Here is a 26710-nt window from a genome sequence, read left to right on the forward strand (position 1 = left end):
CCGGCTGACCCCCTGGTGGACCTTATCACCACCAGGGGGTGGAAGGAGCTGGACACTGTGGAGCCAGTCCCCAAATGCCCAGATAGAATTTTGAGTCCCCCTGCAGACCGGTCCCATTGGAGCAAGAGTCCCCCCCATAGATGCCATATTGATGGCGGCAGCCACGAAGAGGGAATTAGCTCAGGAGAGCCCCTCGGTCCATCCACCGAGCAAGGAGTCCCGCTCGATGGATCACCTCAGGAAGCGAGTATTTAGTTCAGCAACCTTCTCAGTAAGTTCCCTGAACTACATGGCACATGTCATCAGGATGCAGCGAGATCTTATCCAAGAATATGCTGCTTCCCCCCCAGAGTCCATGTCGGCGGAGGACAAGCAGTTGTACTCCACTCGTATGGCCACTCTAAGATCTGTTTCAAATATCTCTATGCAGCTTTTGTCCCACCTCACAGAGGGAGCCGCTAGAGCCAGCGGAGTGGGTCTAGTCATGAGACGTCAGGCCTGGCTCCGACATTGTGACTTTGCGGAGCTCTTTAAGGCGTCCTTTGTGAATGCCCCCTTTGATGGTTCTGCCTTGTTTGGCAAGACCGTTCGCGAGACACTTGTCCAGAGCGAAAAGGATGGGAAGACGTTGTCTGCTGTTGGAGTCCGCTTCTCTGCTCCCCAGAGGTCCTTCTCCAAGAACCAAAAGGGACAGAAGAAGATGTGGTTCCGGAAATCGCAACATTCCCATCCTGCTCTGGACAACCAGTCCTTCTGTGGCAGAGGAGGACAGGGAGGACGCCGCCCTAGAGGCAGAGGGGCCCCGAGAAATTTTGGGTCCAGAGAAACCTTCTCTGATCGGCCCACGCAGCAGCCCTGAGGGGGGTTGCCCGACTGCTCCACTCTGGAGGCAGTCGGGGGGTGCTTCTCGAAGCACCTGGCGGCTTGGGAGTCCATTATGTCAGATCGTTGGGTGCTTCGTATCATATCCAGAGGTTACAAAATTCCACTGCACCATGTCCCCAGACTCAAAAACCTCCCCGATGTACCACCCGATCAGAGGGAGGCGGCAGCTGCAGAAATTCAGCAGCTGCTAGAAAAAAAGAGCCATCCGGCCCGTCCTCCCAGATCAACTCGGATTAGGGTTTTACTCCAGGTTCTTTCTGGTGCCAAAAAAGATGAGGAACTTGAGACAGATTCTCAACCTTTCACTCTTGAACCTGTCAGTAACCAAAGAAAAATTCCGGATGGTTACCCTTCGATCCATTCTCCCCCCTCTTGCGGGAGAGCTACTGGATGTGCTCAATAGACCTCAAGGATGTGTACTACCACATTTTAATGGACAGACAATCCAGGAGGTTTCTCCGCTTCCGGCTGGGAGCCAGTCACTATCAGTTCAGGGTCCTTCCCTTTGGTCTCACCACAGCCCCCAGGGTGTTTACCAAAGTGTTAGCAGTGATAGCGGCCCACCTGAGACTCCAGGGAATGCAGGTCTTCCCGTACTTGGACGACTGGCTCCTGTCCGCCCCAACAAGGCATCTACTCTGCGCAGCCAGAAATCACCTTCTCCTGCTAGCTCCCCATCTAGGCATTACGATCAACCTGGACAAATCCTCCCTTGCTCCAACACAAGTGATAGATTTCGTAGGGGCCAAACTAGATACAAGAAGTCTGCGAAAGTTCCTCACTTCGGAGCAACTTCAAAACCTGAGACTTCATGTGCGGGCCATCCTCCAATTAAAAGCTCCACCGGCGGAATTGGTCCTGAGGGCACTAGGCTCCATGTCAGCAGCAATAACTCTTCTTCCATACGCTCGTCTGAATATGAGGGTGCTACAGTGGACCCTTTTAGTCCAATGGTCCTTTCAGTTTCTCCCCCTCAGCCATCCTATCTCATTCAGCAGGGCTTGCAGGAGGGCCCTCTTATGGTGGCTCCAGTCCCCGGACCTTCATACAGGACGACCCTTCTGCACACCGCCTCCCCTCGCCACGGTGACCACGGACGCCTCTCGCCTCGGGTGGGGGGGCATTGCTCAGGCAGAACGGTCCAAGGCACGTGGAACGACACAGAGACCTCCTTGCATATCAACGTTCTGGAGATGAGGATGGTGCTGTTGGCGTTGCAAGCACTTCAGAACCTTCTCCCCGTAGGAACTATTGCGATACAGACGGACAACATGTCAGTTGTCTGGTACATCAACAAACAGGGTGGAACCAGGTCCTACCCTCTCTGTCGAGAGGCCATGAGGGTGTGGGAATGGGCGATCTCCACCAACCGTTTCCTTATCGCAACGCATATTCCGGGATGGTCCAACATTCTGGCGGACAAGCTCAGCCGCACTATTCTTTCCCCTTACGAGTGGTCTCTCAATTCCCAGGTAGTGAAGCGGATTTTTGCCGAATGGGGGCAACCCTGCTGCGATCTTTTTGCCACTCCCTCAAACACGAAATGCTCCAGCTTCTTCGCTCTGATTCCCCCCCTCGGGGAAACCCTGAGACATGCTCTAGTGCATGCTTGGCCTCTCCCGGTCTACTTTATGCCTATTCTCCTCTACCCCTGATGCTGAAACTGATACAGAAAGCCTCTCGGTTGGGGAGCAGAATGATCCTCATTGCCCCATTCTGGCCTCGTCAAACTTTGTTCCCTTACCTGTGGTCTCATCTGGTGAATCCTCCCTGGATTCTGGATCCCATTCCGGATCTAATATCCCATCCCTTAGGCCTACCGACCCCGAATCTGGACAACCTGAAGCTGACAGCTTGGCTGCTCCAGTTCCACTCTTAGTCAGGACTCCCGGCATCTCTTCACCAGTTAAAGCCATCCTGGTGGCAGCACATAAACCTTCCACTAGAAAAGTCTATCGCAGTAAATGGAAGCATTTTTCCATCTGGGCAGAACGCCATAACATAGATCCCTTCACGGCTTTGTTGCCGTCCGTCTTGGATTTCCTCAACAGACTTTTTCAACAGGGAGCTAGCTGTTCTACGGTCAAGGTTCAGTTGGCAGCCATTTCTCATTACCATGTGGGACACAAGTCAGGTCCCTTGATGACTGCGAAATTATGTAAAACCTTCCTCAAGGGTGCCTTCCTGCTCAGGTCTCCTGTCAAGGAAGCTGTACCCCCTTGGGATCTATCATTAGTCCTTCAAGCCTTGACTGCCCCTCCCTTTGAACCAGCTGCCTCGGCTGAACTTAAATATCTTTCTTGGAAAACGGCGTTCCTTGTCGCCATCACTTCAGCGAAAAGAGTTTCCGAACTTCAGGCCCTTTGTGCGAAACCTCCCTACTTGATTTTTCATCAGGATAGAGTGTACCTCAGGACCAGTCCCTCCTTTCTTCCTAAGGTGGCCTCAGAAACCAATATCAATCAGTCCATCAGCCTGCCAGTTTTCTTCCCTAAGTACCAGAATAAAGGAGAATACAAGCTGCATTCCTTAGACGTGCATAGACAACTGCGCTTCTACATTCATAGGACTGCTGGTCACAGACAATCCAATCAGTTGTTCATTTCCTTTGCCAAATTCAATCTGGGTAAAGCTATTTCTAAGGTCACCTTATCATGATGGATTTCACAGTGTATTCTTCTGGCCTATGAAACTTCGGGGAGGCCCGCACCTCAGGGAATACGGGCGCATTCAACTCGCTCCATATCTACTTCTGCTGCCTTTAGATCTAGAGTATCTTTGGATGATATTTGCTCTGCAGCCACTTGGGCCTCATCTCATACCTTTATCAACAATTATAAGCTGGGCGTTATTTCCAGAGGGAGAGCATCCTTTGGCTCCGCAGTGCTCCGAAACATCCTTCCATGATGGCCGCCCAAGATTCAGGTAGCTGGGGACTCTGTCCCAAAGGTTGCTGACAAATGAAGTCCCTACTTCAGATTAAGAAGTTATGTACACACCATAACGTTCCATCTGAGTAGGTGACTTCATTTGTCTGCAACCATCCCCCCCCTCCTTCCCCCTGGCCTTCAGAAGTCTTTCTTGAATGTCCTTTCTTGGTCCCTTTAAGGACACTTTTGGTCTGAGATTTGGTATAAGGGCAAACTTGATCTGAGGTCAATCGGGGTTGGCAGGGGATTATGGGTAAGGGGAGGAGCTAGGAGCTCAGATCCATAAACTGTAAAATAAGTTGCCGGCTTGGATCCGAAGTCGGATCCAAGACCCAAAGGTTGCAGACAAATGAAGTCACCTACTCGGATGGATCGTTATGGTGAGTACATAACTTCTTATTTATTGTTGTTTATTTTTTTTTACAGGGGAGAAAGCCCCCATGCACCCTTGTGTGTGAGATTTCACCCATCTATTTAAAATTAATTCCAAAAAGATTTAAGAAGTAAAATGTGTGGAGATGTTAGGCTTTGCAGGGGCAAGCACTGATGAACATCAGAACAGTAGACCTGTAGTACACAGGGAATTGGCTGCCCTTCCAGCTGATGGAGTTAGAGGTGCATTTCTTCACAATGAAGATCGAGGTGGTCTTATTTTCCCTAAGCCTCCTTACCACCTCATTGCTTAACAGGAGGGTAGTTAAAATTCTGACTTCATTAATATTCCTAATGGTTGCTGGTAACTCTGACATTTCATAAAATCGCCAGTCTTCAAAGTCAGTTCTCAGTTGTCTAGGACAGGACTGAATTTCAGTTCCATGAGGCTCTCCAGGTTTCTGCTACTCCATCAATATGTTCTGCCGATTTTTGTGGACTAGATGTTAGCCGAGCAGATACCTTTAGCTAATCCTAGTGTGTAGTGGAACTAAATTTCTGAGGCTTATATGCTCAGTGATGTGTCTGAATGTCAGATATCTGATGTTCTTCATTCCACATTGCTGCAGTCCTAACCATTGGGGGTAGTCCGCTGTCCAGTCGGCCCGAATACCAAAGTATATGGCTGACGTCGGTCAAGGCGCATTAGACTGACGTCAGGACGTCAGGGTACTAATGCGCATGACCGACGTCATATCCTCAGTCTTTTTTGCCGCATGGTCCGATGCAGAAGCAGTTTTGCGAGTGCAGGTTGGCGTTCTGAAATTTTCTGAAGTCGGAGTTTCAGACCGAATCAAAGTTGGCTAAGTACCCCGTTGGGGAATATTTTGGTTTTCTTGCCTCAGTATTTAACCGGATGTCAGAAAAAGTGAATAACTGTATTTCTTGTGGGAAACAGATACCTCATAGGGATTACCATACCTTGTGTATACCTTGTTTAGGGCCTGAGCACGACGTTGTTGGATGCCGCTCTTGTGCTAGATTTAACAAACGCACTATTAAGAGAAGGTTAGACTGTGCCAGGTTAGTTTTTGGGAAGCGTTGTAATTATACAATGCCGTCGGATGCTCCGACGCCCGCTTCGTCCAAAAAGCGCAAGGACAAAGCAGCAAAGCCTAGAGTAGAAGAACCGGCAGTCCCGGACGTTGGTTCTTTAGAAGGCTCAGTGGAGCCGGAGGTTTTGCCAGGAGTTTCTTTGGAGTCTCAGGGAGAGACTTTACTGTTACAGGATGTGTCCTCTCAGGAGGTAGGCCAGGCTGAAGGGGCTTCTCAGGTGGCTGTTCTTCCCTCTCTTCCTAAGGTGGTTAGAGCCTCCCCTTCTGTTTCCAAGGCTTCTTTGAGAGGCAGGCCAGGTTTAACTTCAGTGGGGGTTTCTCCTAGCTCTTCAGGATCTTTGCCTAAGAAACATATGCTTAAAATGGCAGAGGATTTGATTACTATGATTAGAGGTTCTATGCCCCCTCCTGATAAGAGGCCTAGGGTGGAGCCTGAGTTTGAGAGTTTTGAGCAGTGTTCGGAGGCTTCTGAGTCTTCGGCTGAAGACTTGCAGGAGTTTCCTCCTTATTCTGATTCTGATGTGGATGATTCTACTCCTTCAGCTTCCCCTCCTGAGGATTTTTCATTTTCAGAGACTCTGCATTCCATGAGGGAGCATTTTAAATGGGAAGGTCAGGATTTCTCTGATTCCAGGAAGAGGCTTAGGGAATTCTTGTTTTTACCCCAGCACAGGCCTTTAGCTATACCTCCTGTTCTGAATGTGGTGGAAGATGTTTTTGCAGAGGCTTCTCTGAACCCTGATTCTTTGCCTCCTGCCCCAGTTAAACCGGATAGGTACTATAGGGTGCCTGAAGCTCATAAGTATCTTTTTAAGAGTCCTAGGGCAGACCCAGAATCTGTCTCTCAGGGGCCTAAAGGTGTTAAGGCTTCTGTTGTTAAAAATCCTGTTCCTCCTGATAAAGAGGCAAGGGCTTTGGATAGATGGGGAAAGAAGGTGTATACTTCTTCCACTTTAGCCATGAGGGCGTTGAATTGCCAGTTTCACATGTTAAAATATCAAAATTATCTCCTTTCACAATTGAAGTCTAAGGTGGATGCTCTGGCGGAAGGTATTGAGTGTAAAGAGTTGCAGGATTTAGTTCATGTGTCTGAACAGGTGGGTAAGCATTCTTTGCAATGTGGTTTTGATGCTGTACAGGCCTCCTCGAGGGTGGCTGCCACTGGTTCTGTTCTTCGTAGGCACGCCTGGTTGAGGGATCAGAATTTAGCTGAGCATGTTAAGACAAGGATTTTGGATGCTCCTTTACAGTCTGATGTGTTGTTTGGTTCGCCTGTGGAAGCAGTTTTAAAGAAAATGGAGGACAAGGCTAAGTCTATGCAAACTGTTAAAGATTTTTTGCAGGTGCAGCCTCCGAAATTTAGTAGAAATTGGCCTACTAAGGGATGGACATATCCGGCTTATGATTCCCAGTCTAGGGGTAGGTCTAGACGTGGTAGGGGCAGAGCTCAAGGTTCTTTTAGGCCTAGAACAGGGAGTTCACCTGCTCAGACTTCTGGTGAGGGCAGGGGTCAGTCCTTTCATAAACAGACCCAATGACCTGCCTTTTCAGCTGCCAGTACATTCTCATCTGGCAGCACCTTTGGGAGGAAGGCTGGCTCTTTTCAAAGAAAATTGGGATTTAATTACCCAAGACAGATGGGTTTTGGATATCATTCACCACGGTTACAGGTTTTATTTCCATACCTTGCCTCCTTTCAAAGGCATGCCAGACATTCCTCCTCTGCAAAGAAAAGAGGCTCACAAGCAAATTTCTCTGTTACTCCAAATAGGGGCCATTCAGCCAGTCCCTGTGCCAAAAAGGGGCCTAGGATTTTATTCTCGCCTGTTCCTAGTACCAAAGAAGGGGGACACGTGGAGACCAATTTTGGATTTATCTATCCTCAACACTTATCTGGACATTCCCAAGTTCAAAATGTTGATGTTACAACAGCTTTTACCTCTGCTGGGCAAAGATCACTGGATGGTAACTTTAGATCTCAAGGAGGCTTACCTTCATGTGCCTATCAGACTAAGTTGCAGGAAGTATCTGCGTTTTCGAGCTGGAAATTCCCATTATCAGTTCTCTGCATTGCCCTTTGGCTTATCTACTGCGCCCAGAGTATTCACAAAGGTTCTGGCTCCAGTGATAGCTTACTTCAGGCTAAAAGGAATTCAAATCTATCCTTACTTGGACGACTGCCTGATTCTAGCTCAAGAAAAGGAAGACCTTTTACAGCATTTGGAATATGTGACAGCAGTGCTAAGATGCCTAGGGTATTCTGTGAACGAAATAAAGTCCAGTCTAGTACCCTCTCAAGACATGTGCTTTCTGGGTGTGAGACTGAATACAGCAGCCCAGATGGCCTTTTTAACCCCGGACAAACAAAAGAATCTTTCCATTTACTTCCATCAACTATCTCTTCAGTCCGGGCTGACTGCAAGGACAGTCCTTCAAGCCTTAGGGTTCATGGCATCTTGTATTCTGGTGCTTCCCAATGCCAAACTGCATATGAGGAAGCTGCAATGGTATCTCAAAAATGTATGGACACAGCACTGCCAGGATTTGGACACTGTCATTCAAATAATACCTTGCATTCAAAAGGAATTTTTGTGGTGGGCTCAGGAATGTCACCTAAACAAGGGACTCTCTGTGACCCGGCCAGAGGCGAGTCAGATTATAACGACAGATGCCTCAGACATAGCTTGGGGAGCTCATCTGAATGGAAAGTGGATACAAGACAAGTGGCCTGCCAGACTACAGCATCTACATATCAACATGAAGGAGATGTTAGCAGTCCAGTTTGCATTAATGGCTTTCAAGGAGTTACTTCTTCCAGGGCAGGTGTTGATTCTAACAGACAACACAACTGTCATGTGGTACATCAACAAACAAGGGGGAACACATTCTTACCCTCTATGCAGGCAAGCAATGATTTTATGGGAGACTGCGCTCAGCTTGCAACTAACTCTTCAGGCAAGGTTTCTGCCGGAGCACAGAACTCCTTAGCAGATGTGTTAAGCAGGCAAATCATGGATCCCCACGAGTGGAAACTGGATCTTCATGTATTTCGAAATTGACAGTGTCATGGGGAACTCCAGACATAGATCTGTTCGCTTCTCCACTAAACCACCAGCTGCCAAGGTTTTGCACGAAAAGGTTTCATCACACAGCTTGGAAAGTGGATGCTCTTTCTTTCAGTTGGAAAAATCTTCATGTGTATGCCTTTCCACCTCTGCCTCTTCTCCCAAAGGTACTCCTAAAGGTCAGACAAGACAAGCCAAGGATGATTTTAATAGCTCCAGATTGGCCTCGGCAACACTGGTACCCATTACTGAGGAGTCTGGTAAGGAAGCCTCCATGGCCTTTACCTTTGATTCCACACCTTTTGTCTCAGAGGGACGGTCATCTACTCAATGTCAAGCTTCACTCTCTTCATCTAACAGCCTGGCATATTCTGTTTTGAAACACAGCAGGTCTCAACTTCCTCAACAAGTTTTGAATGTGATTATGGAAGCCAGAAGACCTAGTACAAGGAAAGTGTACGCAGAAAAATGGAAGAGATTTTTATTTTGGAGTGCAGCAAAGAATTTGGAGATTTCTGAGCCTAATTTGAGTGTGGCTCTTCAATATCTTACTGAGTTATTGGACAAAGGTTTGTCTTTCTCTTCCATTAAGATTCATGCTGCAGCAATTTCAGCTCACTATGATTGTGACCCACCATTGTTTTCGCATCCTTTGTTCAAGCAATTTCTTAGAGGGGCAAAGAATATAAGACCCCCACGTAGAGCTCCTACTCCTGCTTGGGATCTCAATTTTGTGTTGGAGAAACTTACTCTACAACCTTTTGAGCCTGTGGCTACTGCTGACTTAAAATTCTTGTCATGGAAGACTGTTTTTTTGTTGGCCATTACTTCTGCAAGAAGGGTTTCTGAATTGCAGGCCCTTATGGCGGTAGAGCCTTTTTTGATTTTCCATAAGGATAGGGTATCATTACGTACTAATCCTTCTTTTATGCCTAAGGTGGTTTCTAGTGTGGCTTTAAACCAAACTATTCATTTGCCTACTTTCTATGCAGATCCCCAAAATAAGGGGGAAAAGATTTTGCACACTTTAGATGTACACAGGCAGTTGCGTTATTATTTAAGCAGGACTAAGGATTTTAGGCAGTCTCAGCAGTTGTTTATTTCTTTTGCTTTGAGTTCTCAGGGCAAGCCTGTGTCAAAACAAACTATTTCTAAGTGGATTGGGTTTTGCATTGCATTTTGTTATTCCCATCATGGCAAGGAGATTCCAGCTGGGATTAGGCCTCATTCCACTAGGGCTACTGCCACTTCAACAGCATTTCTAAGGAGTGGCAACTAAGGATATTTTGGAGGCAGCTACTTGGAGTTCGGTGCATACTTTCTCTAAGCATTACCACCTTCCTCTCTACTCTAAATCTAGGGCAGGTTTTGCCACAGCTATTTTGCAAGGCATGTTGACAGCTCCTGCTTCCTTATGATTTGCCAGCCTCCCTTACCTCTGCTTTGGGATTCTACCCAATGGTTAGGACTGCAGCAATGTGGAATGAAGAACATAGTACAGTTTTGTACCTACCATAAATGTAGATGTTCGAGGATCCACATTGCTGCAGTCCAATTTACCTTCCCTCCTTCCCCTCTGTGTTTAGGGGTGGTTGTGTGGGTGAGGTTATACTCTTGTAATTTTGTATATATTGTACATATTTTTGGTGCAGGAGTGTTTGGTGTTTTTGGTTTTGGCCTTGTCTTTTTAGGGTCTTATGACATCTGGGGCAAGAAAAGACTGAGGATATGACGTCGGTCATGCGCATTAGTACCCTGACGTCCTGACGTCAGTCTAATGCGCCTTGACCGACGTCAGCCATATACTTTGGTATTCGGGCCGACTGGACAGCGGACTACCCCCAATGGTTAGGACTGCAGCAATGTGGATCCTCGAACATCTACATTTATGGTAGGTACAAAACTGTACTTTCTTAGTGTGTCCAAGTATGGTCCTGTGCTTTTGTTTGATTATAAGGAGTTCACCCATGAGTATTTTGCCTTACTACAAGAGGCTGCTCCTAAACTACCTGCTTAAAAGACTGCATTTTTCAAAAAGAGAGGCAACCAACCTCCCTTTATTGCAGTTATGTGGAGGATAGCCCTTACTTTTACACTAACCAGAGTACTTCTCTTGGGGATGAGATCTTCATTTCATCTACATCTTCTTTAGAGTGACCTTAAATTGAATGAAATATAATTTTAATTGAGTTAGAAGAGTGAAACTGTCATAAAGATGACTGTGGAGTTGCTGAGCATTTATGCAGATGCTACCTTAAGACACCTCTGATGTTTTCTTGAGGGATAAAATTGCTGAAGTAACACTGACGTTTGATAAAGAAGTTTAAAATCTTGTATAGTGGATGCTGATATTAGAACTTCTTTTTGGGTTGTTATTAAAAAGGTATGCATGGTTGAAGATATGTCCATGTCTTGATTATATGAAGAGGTCAGCCAATGGATGTGCCAGTGGTCAAGGTCTTTTTGCTTGGTCCTTCTCTCATGAAGTTTTGAAATACCAAAGGGAGAGTGTCAAGACCACATAGATGGTGAAATATGTTCCATCTGCCTACTTCAGAATATTCCAGGAAGTACTCCCATCAAGTCAAGTATTTTTTTTTTTTTTTTAACTACAGAAAAGTCAAGCAGCAGTAATTCAACCAAAAAGAGGAACTGTAAAAAGAAGCATTAAGCCTGGAAATCCAAGTATCAGTAGTCCTAAACAAAAAAAAAAAAAAAAAAAAGACGGCTCAATGAAAGTATCAGCAGGAGCACAGAACTCTCTGCATTAGCCCTCCCAGAGACTGAAAGCTGCATTCCTGTACTCTGTAGCCTATGGAATCTCTAGAGTTAGTATGTGCCTCACTTATGGGCCATAAGAGAACCAATGGTATAAGACCTCTTCTTATGCCTTCTTAAATCAAACTGGCTGGCAAACACTTGGGAACAGAGATCAAAATCACTAACAATTAAACAAAACAAGGTGGAGAGAAACTGTCATGCAGCACCCTACCCCTTCTGTGGAACAAACTTCCTCTCCAAATGAAGCATTGTGATTTACGACCTTCCTTCAAAAGGGAGCTAGGTAATTGAATGGGCATTCATAAATTCACCACTGTTATGACTGGACTGTCCCGCCTTGAAACATGAGGGAATGCCTAGGTTGGATACTGTCAAGGTGTTACTTCATTAAAGCCTTTGGGAACCTGTTGCTGGCTCTTGTTTGTTCCTGTTCTGCTGTTGGGCCGTGCAAGCTTGAACGTGCGTGGGTTAGTGTGTCACTTTCTGGCACAGTTGTCATATGTATTCTATGTTTCCACCCACAAAGAGATCAGATACCCTTGGTCTTAGTGGAATTCAAGAGCTGCTTAACAGCCCATTATATTTAACCAGTGCCCTCAGCAGAAAGGAGAAAAATAATCTCTCTTCAAAATGTTGTTAGGCACCATCTGAAAAGTTGCAATGAAATGGAAAAAAATGCAACTTTTCCTTCATAAGGGAAAATAAGGCAAAATTAATTAAGTAGCAAACCTTTATCAAGTTAAAAAATGAGCAATCCTTTGAAAGACAAAGGTAAAAAAAAGTAGCATTGTACTTGCTTTTTTTTAGTTAATATGTAATAAAATTTATAAAAATTATACAGTAGTTGCTTTTAGTTAATATGTAATAAAATTTATAAAAATTATACAGTAGTTGCAGCAGTAAATGTACTGCATTTTGAAAGCAAAGCTAGCTGTGCAAACATTTGAATCCTAATGCTCTACAAATGTACTTGTCTAGGTCAACGAACATTGCCTTATTTTGTGACTCCTTTCAGAATTTTGTAACTCTGGAAACAATAAAGCATCTTCCAGAATTCAAACTGAAGTCAAGAGGAAGTCCAGACTTTTTTTATTTTTATTTTATTTTCCTTCGGGAGTCCCTGGAAAAAGACAGATCCAAGGTAGATACACCATCCTAGGATTCAGGCTGTCTTCCTCAGTTATGCGGTATACCTTCACCAGCCCCTTGCCCAGAGACTGACAAGAGTGGATCTTCATTAACCTCCAAGGATATCCCTACAGCAGAGGGTGTTCCTAACTCCTGCTCCTTATTGGCTGTAGGTGTAACACAGAGGGTGGGGGGACGATGAGCCATCTGAGGAACCAATTCCAACTATAGCAAAGCCACTTATCTGCAGCTGATGCATAGATGGAGCCAGCCCGACACCTAACCACTCTAAGTTTCTTCTTGTGGATGGGGGAAGGAATAACTGAGGAGAGACCAGTAACTGCTCTATTGGTATTGCTGAGAAAGAAGCATTGAAGGTTAGTAGCTGGGCCTGGAGGAGTAAGTAAAATTTACCTGATGGAAAAAGGTGGTTTTGAGATATGGAAGTCACTGACAGTCCCCCCCCCCTAAAAACACCACGTCCTGCCTCTAAAACTCAATTCTGTTCTGCAACAGTAGGAATCAGATGAAGTTTTTTTAAACCTAGTTTGTTCACAAAAAACATTTGTGTGTAAAACTCTCCTGACAAGTAGTGACGGTCCCTAAAAACAAAATTTCCTAGCTAAAAACTGATTAATTTAGTTTTCCTCAGAAAATTAAAGTAGTGGAAGGTTTTCCCCAATGAGGAACTTATCTACCCTGCCTTAAAGGAATGCTTGCTAGCCGTCAGTACCACATAGCCTGCAGAAGGACCACACATTGGCTGAAAGAAAGCTTTTAGATTTTTGGCACGAACTGTGTTTTGTATTCCTGCATAAGCTCCTGGAAGTTAGAGCTCATTGAAAGTACCCTTAAAGATTGAAAAGCTGGCTGGATGGTCACATCCTTGACAGCTAACCCTAATAGCTTAGGCTACTGCAACAGTTATTCTCATTAGACGTAATGTATAACTATTGACCATGGGATGAGTAAGGTCAATCAAACACCAAATGGGATAGGTTAATTCAAGCACCAAAATGGATACTGGCTAGGCTTAAAGTGACCCATAAGGGCAGCTAGCCTCGTACGTGCGTATGATCTTTTAGAATACCTATTACTATTATAAGCATTAATTCCATAACTGTACTTTTCTTTCTTTAATATCTTATAATTTTTTCTAGTGTGCTATATACTCAAAGTGGTAGGAGGACATAGAGGCATGGGTCTTGCCCCTTTATAAAATCAATAACAGTTTACTGATGTTTGGTGAAAGAAAACTGTCAAATTGAAGTTCATTGTACTCTGGCAGAACCATCTCACTGTGTTTATACAGCTTGGATTCAGCCCTTAACTTCACTATGTTTACTCCATCCCACTTATCACAGCCAGTCTTTCTTGTTTCTCATTTGATATGAGGAGCTCACTTTTTCAAGCACTTATGAGGTATTTCATCTTGTTTGGACAAGCTTTTCAAAGTGTGCTGTACCTAAGGGTGCTAAAAACCGAACAAACATTCTCACTGGGTAAACAAATGCCTAAAATCTAACTGGATATAAGGACATTCACAGAGGTACTGTTTTGTATTCAAGTCCTATACAAACCAGGCTGTATAAAAATACTTATGGCCAGTTTGAACATATGATGTTACAACAGACATACACCATGTTCATCTTTGTTTGCTGCAGCTTTCTCCCTTAAATCTGGAACTTTGTGTAGAAAAGGCAAATCTGGATAAATGCTCTGCATATAACAGCAAGCTGAGTCTCTCTTTTCAGCAGGCAGCTCAGCCATGGCCACAAACAGCTGTATTATGAAACTTCATTGCCTATTTTTTACATTTTGGGGACTCGTCACTTTCAATGCCAGACTCCAAAGTTTTTGCTCACTAATTCATAAGGTGGTCCTGATGTTAAGGGACACACTTTTCAACTATGTGCATTTTTTCTCACTTCCTAGTTTTGCAGCTGGTACACTTAAAGGTGAAACAGGACAGCATGAATGTGCTAAATTGCATCTCTGTGGCCCAGGCACCAGTCACATAAACGCATTGTTGATGGACAGAGGCAAAATTCTTCACTCCAGCTTGAAACCTGTCTTTTTTTACATGGTTAATTGGTCTGCAATAGTCTTCAGAGTCCTGCAACTCTTCGTTGTTACTGTGGTTGTTTTGGAAGCAGGCAAGAAACCTTCCACATGTACTTACAAGGACTGCATGGCAGAGGGAAGTGTTTCTTGCTGTGGGCAGCATAGAGCAGTTTCTTATCCATTCTTGCAGCATCTGCCCATGAAGAAAATGTCAGTCCTTGTCTTTTACCCTATTAAAAGTTCATATTGCCACTGTTTTTAGCTTTGACTTGAGCTAGTATACAATTTCTCTTGGAAGAATCCATCAAACATTTTCTTATGGTTGTTTTTTTTATCTACCAGTATGGGACTCTGTACCTTCCTGCATTATTCATTTTAAGAAGATTTGAGTCAGAGACTACATGTGATTTGAACTGGTTATTCTAAAAGGTTATTTTTAATAGCTGTAAACTCTAGTAAATTATTTCAGAGCTGCAGGTTTTGCCCTGTAAGAAAATTTGTTTTACCTTCCACCAGATTTGTGTAACCTTAGGAATGAACTTGGGTTTATTTCTGTGGTAGCTACCATTTTAAATGTAAATTCCATTCTTAACGTAGGAGTGCTTAACCTCATTCCAAAAAAAAAAAAAATGAGAGGCTGTTGTATTGCATGTGTGTTCATACAGACAGCTCAGCTGCTGTGTGACTGAACTGAAGCACCTTAGAAAGATTCAGACCTTGTCAGAGTCTTTGTTAAATGGAATAGGTACAAGAAGAGAAGAGCAGGCACATCTGACAGAATGACGACACTAGCTTCATAACTAGTGTGAGGAGGTGCTTCTTATAAACAGTGGTGGGTTGGTGGAGAGCTACAAAACAAATGGTATTCAGAAGGATGGGAACAGCTGGAAAAGGGTAGACAGGTTAATGGTGAGGTGGCTGTTTGCAAAAGATGACCATACTTATTATGCTGATGTATACTGCTACTGGTTGAACTCTTGTTGAATTTTTAACCCAGCTACAGTCACCCACCCTGAAGGCTGTACTAGCTCATGTTGGAGGGTTTCATCACCTCCTCCCTCACTATTCAACATCATTAACCTTCACTGAAGTCTTGGCATCCTTGGTGAATAGGCTAATCTTGCACTTCAGTCCCAGAATGGTATATAACACAAGGGATTCCCTACCCTTGGTCAAGTTCTAAGTGGATGAGGTATTAACTTGCTGAATCCAGTTTCTCAAAGCTCAATTCTTCGATTGTTGGTGTCCATAGGAAGTCACTGATGGTGCAGATGTTCTTCGTATTTCACTGTTGCAATCATCACACTTGGGTTATCCTGCCAGGGGTAGCCCTCAGTCAGTCCGAATACCAGAGGTTTAGTATTTCTCCGTCGGTTGCTGTTGCTCCAGGACTGACGTCCGGTCATCAGTGGTATAAAATCAGGCAGCCGACACCATTACATTAGTCTTTCTTGCCAAGGAACCGAAAGCAGAAGCAGTTCGCACAAGTGCTGGTCGGCTGCTGAGTTTTTTGTTTCTGAAATTGGAGTTGAAGTCTTCTAAAGCTAAGTACCCCATTGGGGATCCTTTTTCTTGCTCTAACCGATGTCAGAAAAGCAACTGTTAAAGAGAAACGCCAACTGCTAGCCACACAAAAGCAAAGGAATCCAATAGAACTCACTGAAACCAACTCCGGTTATTCATTGTATCTGGAGTTGGTTTCAGTGAGTTCTATTGGAGTCGATGTCAGAAAAGGTTAACAATTGTCTCGCCTATGGAAAGCAAATACCACATTGAGATTTCCATTCTTACTGTGTCACCTGCTCAGGTCCCAGACCATGATGTCCCTCGCTGTCGGTTTTGTGCTTTGTTCAACGCCGGAACTATACATCGTCGGGCCCTTATTGTAGCTAAATACTTTTGCTCTCTATCTCCATATTCCGAAATGGCTTCGGTAAGCCATCCGACTACCAATCTTCTGAAAAAACATAAGGATAAAGACAGAGACAGACCGCGCAGGTCCAAAACTGCCGACGATGGTTCCATTAAGCTAGTCGACAGTTCGCTGATACTCAGTGAGGTACTTTCGCAGCCCCTGATGCCCGCATCTATGGATTCGCAGGCTGCTACCGAGACCCATTCAGAGTCCGGTATGCCATGAGACTGTTCTTTGGTTAAGGATCCTGCTGATGTCTCTGCCTTGGATGGGTCCGGTGCGGTGCGCTGAGCAGGCACCGGCTTCCGAAGAAGTTCTTCGCACTACCGATATTCTACACAAACCGACGACTTTCGCATCTTCAGTTCTTTCTAAAACTACAGAGTTTTTAAGGCCCAGGGTATGAAGTACGCCTAAAAACCGACGACCCAAACTAAAGCACCTGCTTCCATGCCTCAATCTCAAATGCTTAAAATGGCAGAAGACCTTATCATGCTTATCGTGGGGAAGCCAGCCTACCCCTTCTAAAAGAAAAAGAGACTTGTCCCCAGCAGCTTTATCTGACCAAGAGACTTGTCCCCAGCAGCTTTATTTGACCAAGAGTCCAACAAGTGTGAGTTTTCAGAATATGAAGACATGCCCTTGTCTGCTTATGAGGATTCAGATGCAGAGGAATCCATTCCCTCTGCCTCTCCTCCAGAGGATTTTTCTTTTGGTGAAACCCTACATACTTTGAGAGAACATTTCCATTGGGAATGTCAGGATTATCCTCAGTCTAAAAAGAGATTCAGGGAATTTTTAGATTTACCACAGCACAGACCCTTAGCTGTTCCTCCTGTCCTGGATGTTGTGGATGATGTTTTCAAGGAATCTAGCTTAACTCCTGGCACCCTACCACCTGCTCCCAGGAAATCTGACCAGTGTTACAGAGTCCCTGACTCTCACAAATTTATTTTCAAAAATCCTACTGCAGACCCACAGGTCATCTGTCAGGGACCTAAAGGAATAAAAGCAACCACAGCCAAGAATCCCACCCCTTCGGACAGGGATTCCCGAGCTTTAGACAGATGGGGTAAAAAAAAGTATACACCTCTGCAACTCTTGCCATTAGAGCACTAAATTGTCAGTTCCACATGTTGAAATACCAGCAACGTACAATGGAACTCCTTATTATCTACCTTTCCAGCTTGTGCAGAAAATAAAGAATTACAGGTGCTTATGCATTCTGCAAACCAAGTTACTTAAGCACACCTTGCAATGTGGCTTTGACGCCCTAGGTGCATCCTGCAGGGCAGCAGTCACAGGTTTTGTATTTAGAAGGCATGCTTAGCTTAAGGAACAGCCCTTGCCAGACCATGTCAAATCAAAACTATTGAACGCACCATTGCACAAAGAAAATTTGTTTGGCGCCAAGGCAGAAGAGGCCTTAAAAAAGATGGAAGAAAAAGCTAACTCTATGCAGACAGTTAAAGATGTCTTGCAAGTCCAGCCTCCAAGGTTCGGTAGGTATTACCCCTCCAAGCACTGGTCCTTTCCAGCCCCCTCAAGGCCAGCTCAGACAAGACCTAGGGGAAACAGACCCCCCGACAGCAGTCCCAGGGAATGCAGAGATCTAAGCAATGGAGTTCCTCCACTTCAAAAACAGGGAGTGCTAAGCCACCCTCTTATGGAAAGAACTCGCAATAACTTTACAACTCCACCCCTTACCTTTGCCCACTTACTTGTTCCCCTAGGAGGAAAACTCTCCTCTCATGCAAAAAACTGGACTTCCGTCACCAACGACCTTTGGGTCCTCAACATAGTGTCCCAGGGATACAAATTTTATTTCCACACACTGCCAACCCCAAAAGGGTTCCCAGATCTTCCTCCAAATCAGTGGGCAGAGGCCCAAAACCAAGTCCACACCCTGCTGTCCATGAGGGCAATACAGCCTGTTCCTGCAGACCAGATAGGCCAAGGATTCTATTCCAGGTACACAGAAAAGAGGGCACCTGGCGCCCAATCCCCGATCTATCAATTCTAAACACCATCCTGGTGATACCAAAATTCAAAATGCTCACCCTCCAGCAGCTTCTTCCTATGCTATCCAAGGATGCTTGTTTAGCCACCCTAGACCTAAAAGACGCCTATCTACACATCCTAATCAGGGATTCTTCTACGTTTCAGGGCAGGATCTATGCACTTTCAGCCACTGCTCTCAGAGTTTTCACAAAATGCCTGGCTCCACCAATTGCTTTTTGCAGACAAAGGAATATTCAAATTTACTCCTACTTAGATGACTGCCTGATTCAGGCAGACAGTCAGAAAAAGCTGTTACAGCACCTGACCTTTGTAAAGGACCTACTGACCTCCCTGGGGTAAACTATAAACAAAAAGAAATCCAAACTTGTCCCATTAAAAAAAATGTATTCCTGGGAGCAAGCCTGGACACAGCATCCCAGATGGCATTCCTTATTCCAGAAAAACAAGCCTGTCTGACTGGCTACTTCTCTCAACTAGCCTCGAGAACCCAGTTATCTGCAAGGAAAATCCTGCAAGCTCTAGGGTTCATGGCATCCTGCATTCTACTCATTCCATATGCCAGACTGCATATGAGGAAACTTCAGTGGTACTTAAAAAGCCTTTGGTGTCAACACTCTCAGGACCTGGAAATTATCATACCTATGATACCTTGTCTAAGAGAAGATTTTCTTTGGTGGGCAGCAGCATGCAACCACAAGAGCCTTCCCTTTTCACAACCCCATGCCGCCCACACCCTAACCACAGACACATCAGATTATTCATGGGGTGCACACCTGGACGGCAGGTGCATTCAGGGCCACTGGAGCCCAAATCAAATGCATCTGCAGATCAACCCAAAAGAGATGCTAGCTGTTCAGCATGCTCTGACAGCTTTCAGACCCTTACTTATCCCTGTGGCCTCTACTGATCAAAACAGACAACACCACAGTACTGTGGTACATCAACAAGCAGGGAGGAACTCACTCCTGTCCCCTCTGCAGGCTAGCCATGACCCTTTGGTACACGGCTTCAGCCATGCAAATTTACCTGCTAGCACAATTCCTGCCAGGCTCCCAAAACTCTCTGGCAGACAACTTAAGCAGAAACCTCCTAGATCCACACGAGTGGCAGCTAGACCCTAGCACCTTCAACTTTGTAACCCAGAAATGGGGCACCCCGAAGGTGGACCTATTTGCCTCCCACAGCAATCACCAGCTCAGCAAATTCTGCACCAGGGAACCTCACAGCAAGGCCTGGAAAGTGGATACACTATCCTTCCAATGGGTAAACCTCTCAATCTATGCGTTTCCCCCTCTACCTCTACTCACAAGGGTACTACTCAAAATAAGGGAGGAAAAACCAGGAGCAATCTTGATTGCCCCAGACTGGCCACGTCAGCACTGGTACCCACTGCTGTGCAGTCTGTCACCCCTGCCTCCATGGCACCTACCTCAGACCCCAAATCTCCTGACCCAGCAGAATGGAGAATTCATGCATCCACGATTGCAGACCCTGAACCTGGCAGCTTGGCTTATTCCCTAACCTCTCCTCCAGTTGCCAGTCTAAGCAAGCAAGTCCTGGACGTTGTACGTGAGGCTAGACACCACAGCACTAGAAAATCCTATACTGACAAGTGGAAAAGGTATTACACCTGGATCCAGGCTAAGGGAGCTGTTACAGCACAGCCCTCCCTACCTCTCATTTTGGATTACCTACAGACCTACTTCACAGGGGGGCCTATCCTTCTCTTCTATTAAAATTCATGCCTCTGCCACCTCTGTTCATTACAGCACAGAGCCACCTCTCTTTTCTCACCCTCCCAAACAGTTCCAAAGAGGTGCCAATAATTTAAGAGCTCCTACCCTAGCTTGGGACCTTAACTTTGTGTTGGAAAAGCTCACACTACCCCACTTTGAGCCTGCAGCTTCAGCAGAGTTAAAATTCCTCTCTTGTAAAACAGCCTTGCTTCTGGCCATCTCTTCAGCTAGAAGAGTTTCAGAGCTACAAGCACTCATGGCTGTGGAGCCTTTCATAATTTTTCATGCTGACAGGGTCTCCCTCAGGACTAACCCAACCTTCATGCCTAAAGTGGTGTCCAGTGTGGCTCTCAACCAATCTATTCATTTCCCCACCCTTTTCCCTAAGCCTCAAAATAAGGGGGGAAGTATCCTGCATTCTGTAGATGTGCACAGACAGCTCACATTCTACCTGGATGGGACTAAGCCCTTTAGGAAAACTGACCAGTTGCTAGTCAGCTTTGCAGCAGGGGCGGAGGGCAAGGCCATATCCAAACAAACCATCTCCAAATGGATAGCACACTGTATCCATTTCTGTTACAAACACCACAGGAAACCACCCCCACAGGGGGTCAGGACTCATTCCACAAGGGCAACCTCTACCTCTGCAGCTTTCCTCAGAGGGGTCCCTACCAGGGGCATCCTGGAGGCTGCAACATGGAGTTCTGTTCATACCTTCACCAAGCATTACCACCTGCCCATCTTTTCCAAATCCAGGGCAGGCTTTGCAACCACAGTCTTGCAGGGCATACTAGCCAGCCTCAACTCTTCTTGACTGCCTCCTTCCTTCTTCAGCTTTGGGAATCAACCCAAGTGTGATGACTGCAGCAGTGAAACACGAAGAACATAGTACAGTTGTGTACACTTACCATAAATGTAGATGTTCGAGTGAATTCACTGTTACAGTCCTGGTTTCCCACCCTCCGTCCCCCTTGTTTCTCTCACTCTCTCTCTTCCTCACTCTCTACAAGGATTTTTGGTATTTACTTTCTACTGGTGGTGTTCTTCCACCATAACCTAGATCCCTATTTGGGGGCTCCTGACATTTGGGGCAAGAAAAACTGATGTAATGGCGCCTGATTTTATACCACTGACGACCTGACGTCAGTCGTGGCGACAGCAACCGACGCAGAAATATTAAGCCTCTGGTATTCGGGCCAACTGAGAGCTACTCTTGGCAGGATAACCCAAGTGTGATGACTGCAACAGTGAATAACACTCTAACATCTACATTTATGGTAAATGTACAAAACTGTACTTTTCCTTCTAAAAATGGGTTTAGTTTTGCATGTCATCAAGATGAAGCTTGAGTGGAGGGTTTCTTCCATCTGAAGCTTTATGGGATATAATTTCAATGAAATGTAGTGGAATTATGACACAATTTTGCTGAGGCGAACAGGCCTTGCAGTAAACCCTTTGGCACCTCAGTAGTTACTGTTGTTTGTCACAGGCAGCTATACCATGTGCTTCTTGTCTTTCATTTATTTCCATATCCCTCTCATAATTTTGGTCTCAAACACTTGCCCATTTAATTTCCATCATCCTACTGTCTGCCACAGTTCCAGAAATCTTGCTGAAGCCAGGTCCGTCATATTCTCAGGGTTCCTTTATGCCACTTGCCCTTTGCGTAACAGTGGGACTAGCAGGATACCAGTTGCATGAGTCTTTTTTCAACTTCTCCACAAAACAATTAATATACAGAAGCTGCACCAATATGCATCTCTTCTTGTGTCTTTTCTAGGACTGAGAGGAGTGTGACTGACAAGCCTTGTAGATGCCTTTTTCTTTCCTGGGATCTTTTATGATCCTCTAACAGCAAGCTAAGACATTCTACAAGTTGACAGGAACAGACAGTACTCCATCCAGCAGGTGAAGTTATGTGAAAGAACAGACCAAAAAAGTAATCTAGGTCACCTAAATGTATGTTTGAAGAATGAAGAAGCGTGTTAATGTATAATAGAAGGTATTTTGGGGAGTCCCCCCACCCACCCACCCATTTCTTTAATATTATCAACTCCAGGTTGCATACTGCTTGGGGTAATTGCTTGTCTGAAAGAAAGACACAAAAATGCACCTTTATACTGATTACTGAGTGCCAGGCAGTCAGAATATGGTCAACAACTTCATTGTTTGCATTTTAACAGTTGACATGGCACTGCTAGTCATTTAAATGTGTACCATTTCTTGGACACAGTCTTGTGGATGTGTGATCAACATCCTGCAGTCCCCTGATGCCACTGATGTCCTTCCATTTCACGTTGCAGTATTCATTACAATAGGGATCACCTGCCAAGGGCGGCCCGACATCTGGCCAGTACACCAAAGCCTTTAGGTTGCTTTAAGGTAATGCTGTACATCTCACACATGCTCCTCGTATATAACGTATGGCATAAAGGTGATGTCCGGATGTACCATGCTTTGAACAACTTTGGCGCCAGTCTGAGCGGCATCTCTTGATTGTCTGAACGTTCGTTCCATTGCTGGTTCACCAAACCATTGCAGATAAGTGCTGTGTTTGGGTTCTCTTTTTTACTTATCTTTCTTTTATTATTGTTTGTGGGGTTTCATGATATCCAGGAAGGATAAATGCCAGTGTGGGAGACAGATTCTCCATAAAGACTGCACAAACACTGTCTGTTTTGCCTTTGCGCCCCACATGACTATACGTCCTGTTCCATCTGTCCGGCTTTTGTACCTAAAATCCTTTGTAGTAGACTCTCTTCTTTGGTGCTTTGTCATGAAAACCAGCGTCTTAAGCTTCTTGCAAAGGATGCAGTGGAGGAACCTTCCTACTCTGAGGAACAGTCATCAGTGACGAAGAAGGCCAATAAACCTAGATGCTGTTCATCCTCTGCTGGATGTCTGTCCTGAAGAGAGTGAATACCCAGAGGTTCGGATTCCTCTGCTGTGACCGGGTTGGAGGCCAACGGGGATCTGACTTTAAGCATGTCCAAGGAGGTTTTGCAGGCGTCTACTTTGGACGTTCAGGGAGAGCCAGGGCTGATTATCTGTGAGGGGCCTAGGGGAGTTCCTGAAATATTGAAGAAGTCCCTACTGCTATCACTGAATGCCGTCCTAGGTCAGTTGCTTCCAAATTTTATAAGGCGTACGTTCCAATGAAGAAAAAGTAAAAGACTTAAGTTTGTTGTTCCTACTCCTAAGGATCTACAGAGTGAATGGCAGTCCTTCACTCAGGGCTTGTTTCGTGCTTTGGTGGCATTGAAACTTCCTCAGGAAGTTTCTGTTCCAGCCCCCTCTTGACCCCTCTACTCCCCTAAAATGACCCAGGGAATAGAATTCCTCTGAGGAGGAGCTGGATTCTGATGAGGAATCCCTTACTTACTTTTTTCATAGTCCTCCTCCTTTGGATTATGAAGCAGAGGAAGAGTAATCTACCAGTTCTGATACTCCCTTTGAAGAGATTTCTTTTCGGGACAAGATCTCTAGGATGATTGAGTTCTTTAAATGGGATTGTGCTAAGGTGTCTGAGGTACAAAAAAAGGTATTATGAGTTGTTGCAGATGGATTCCCCAGGCCTTCAGCTGTTCCTGTTCTGCCAGCCTTGTTGGATGCATTTTCCAATGCTTCTAAGACTCTAGACTCTCAGACCCTTGCTCCCAAGAAACCTAATAGAATTCTGTAGGGTGCCCGAGGACTGTAAATGTTTGTAGAAGTGTCCTTCTGCTGTCCCCTCGGTGGTGTCTGTAACTTCTGACAAGCCCTCTCAGTTAACTTCCTTCTCCAAAGTTACTCCCTGCAGATAAAGATAACAGGTCCATGGAAAGACTAGGCAAGAAGGTTTATACATCTGCTGCCCTGGCTTTTAGGGCTGTTAACTATCAGACCCAGATGTCCAGGTATTTGTTGGCTGTCCTATCCCAGGCCTGTCAAGTTATTTCTGATCTTCCAGACTATGAGGGTAAAACTTCTGCCCTTTCCCTGCTAGGGCCTTCTCCCAGCTGGCTCACCATTCCGTAAAGTGTAGTTATGATGCAGCAGATGCTTCTTTTAGGGCTGCTGCTTTTGGGTCACTGATGAGGGGGTATTCTTGGCTTCGGCTTCAACCTTTGCCTGATATTAAGCCTAAGTTGATGGGTGCCCCTCTAGATAATAAACATTTGTTTGGCGACACTGCTGTTGATTTGTTAGTCCCTTCAGGATAAGGGTAAGGCTTTGCATGAACTTAAACGTGTTTGTTTCTCTGAAATTTAGGCACAGGAGAAACATACCCCAATAAGCCAGCCTTTGTTTGCAGGCAATCTCACCCTCCTTGTAAGGGTAAAAATGGTGGCAAGCGAGCTCCTCCTGCGAAGGCTACTCAGACTTCTATGCCTCCGAAGTCTTCTTTTCCTGATAAACCAGGTGCTGTCTGACTATTCTATTCTTCCCAGCCACTTTCCTCTTTCCCGTTGCCTCTCTGTCTCTCTCTCTTCTGTTTAGATACAGATTACTCAGGATTCCTAGATTCTGTCCATTATCTGCCAGAGGAATTTCATAGTTTGGAAATCCCTTCTCCCTTTTATGGGTATTCGGCAGCTTCCTCAAGAGTAACTATCCTTCTTTCCAGAGGTCCTGTGGGACTTTTTGACTCTGGGTACAATTAAAGAGGTGCCTGTGTCCCAAAGAGGGAGGGGGTTTTACTCCAGGATGTTTCTAGTACCCAGGAAAGAGGGTAATTGGAGACTAATTCTAGACTTGTCTCATTTAAACACTTTTCTGAAGGTGTCCTTTCAAATGTCCCTTCAACTTTGTTTCCTCTTTTGCTTCCTCAGGCTTATATGGTGTCTTTGGATCTCAAGAATGCTTATCTCCATATCCCAATCCATCCCCTTTTCAGGACGTTTTTATGTTTCTCTTTTGCTTCCTGGCATTTTCAGTTCTCTGCTTTGCTCTTTTGCCTTTCTACTGCCCAAAGGGTATTCACCAAATACCTCGTTCCTGTGATTGCTTTTTGCAGGCTTCAGGGGATCTAAATCTTTCCTTACTTGGATGACCTCCTGCTTCAGATGTCATTTCCAGAAATCCTGTTACAAAATCTTTGTTTTCCCATTTCCCTTCTGCAAAGCCTGGGGTTCACAATAAATGTCAAAAAGTCTTTTCTGTTTCTCAAGACCATGTTTTTCTGGGGTGCAGGATCCAGACTGTGCATATGCTGGCATCCCTGCTTCCTCCAAGGCCTTAAGACTCGTTTCTTTCATTATATTTTCCTCTGGCCTCTAATAGCCAGGAAGTTTCTGAGAGCTCTGAGATTCATGGTTTCCACCATTCCTATGCTCCTCTGGCCGTACTCCACATGAGAAAGTTTCAGTGGTTTCTGAAGTCAGTTTGGCTGCAACATGCGGATCTGCTAGAGTTTGTAGTTCCTCCTCTTCCTTGTCTCAAGAAGGAACTTCAGTGGTGGATTCAGCAGTTGTCTGTAAATCCGGGGCTCCCTTTTCATTCCTCTCTCCCCTTTCAGGAGCTCTTCACAGACGCTTCAGATGTGGGATGAGGAGCAGTTTTTGGCTCCCTAAATGTGCAGGGGGGTGTGGTCACCTCATCTACAGAAAGAGCACATCCGTGTTAAACAGATGAGAGCACTTCTGCTGGCTCTTCTGGCTTTTCATCCTCTCTTCTCCCTGGGACATCTCGAGGTGTTTACAGACAATACCACAGTGATGTGGTATGTAAACAAATGAAGGAGGTACAAGATCTTACCTTCTTTGCTGGTTGGCACTCCTGGTGTGGGAACTTGCTATTCAGTATCAAGTGACTCTTCAGCTGTTTACATTCCATCAGGTCAAAATGTTGCGGAAGACACTCTGAGCAGGTCCTTAATTCGATCCCATAAATGGATGCTTCACAGTGATGTGCTTCTGGACATTGTCCACCAGTGGGTACTCCTCAATTTGATCTTTTTGCCTCTCCTCTAAACAGACAACATCCTCTTTTTTTTTTTTTTTTTTTTTTGTGCCACAGTCTCTGGTCCTCTGGTTTGGAAGGTGGACCCCCTATGTTTTTTGGAAGGGGATATTTCTTTATGTTTTCCCTCCCCTTTCTCTCTTCCAAAAGTGCTGTCCCAAATTCACAGGATGCTCCCAAAATCTTGTTGGTGACTCCCTTTTGGCCAAGACAGCATTGGTTCCCTCATCTTCTGCAATTAGCCAGGGGCAGTCATCACAATTTACCTCACAGGCTGGTCTTACTCGCACAGGACAAGGGGTCTCTCATCCATCTCCACCTGCCCACTCATTAACTTGACACTGTGGGTTTTAGGATTTTGATTCCACAGAGAGGATGTGCTTAGGGTCCTGCAAGAGGCCTGGACATGCAATACAAGGCAATCCTACTTATCCAAATAGAAGACTTTTTCCGTTTGGTGTCTTTCTCGTAACCTGGATCCACTTTCTGTGGATGTTCCTTTTGTTCTCTCTTATCTTTGTGAATTTCTCAATGCTGGGTTGGCTTATTCCTCTACTGGCCAGATGTCGGACCATCCTTGGCAGAGGATCCCTATTGTAATGAATACTGCAATAGTGAAAAGGAGGACATCTACCATTACGGTAAGATTTTACACAACTGTACTTTCTCTCTCTATCTCATTCTGTAAAGAAGAGCCTGATTGCAATGTTTCATTAGATCACCAAGCACTTCTGTCAACACATTTAGCATCTGGTGA

General features: G+C 45.1%; 1 protein-coding gene across 2 annotated transcripts in view; it reads left to right on the top strand.

The window, feature by feature from the left end:
• Nucleotides 1–26710, top strand: part of IDH3A (isocitrate dehydrogenase (NAD(+)) 3 catalytic subunit alpha) — a 637839-nt gene that overhangs the window by 445543 nt on the left and 165586 nt on the right. The window lies entirely within an intron of this gene.

This window comes from Protopterus annectens, chromosome 7.part0 (genome assembly GCF_019279795.1).
Source record: "Protopterus annectens isolate FY-2018-M chromosome 7.part0, PAN1.0, whole genome shotgun sequence".
NCBI classification, from domain to species: Eukaryota; Metazoa; Chordata; order Ceratodontiformes; family Protopteridae; genus Protopterus; species Protopterus annectens.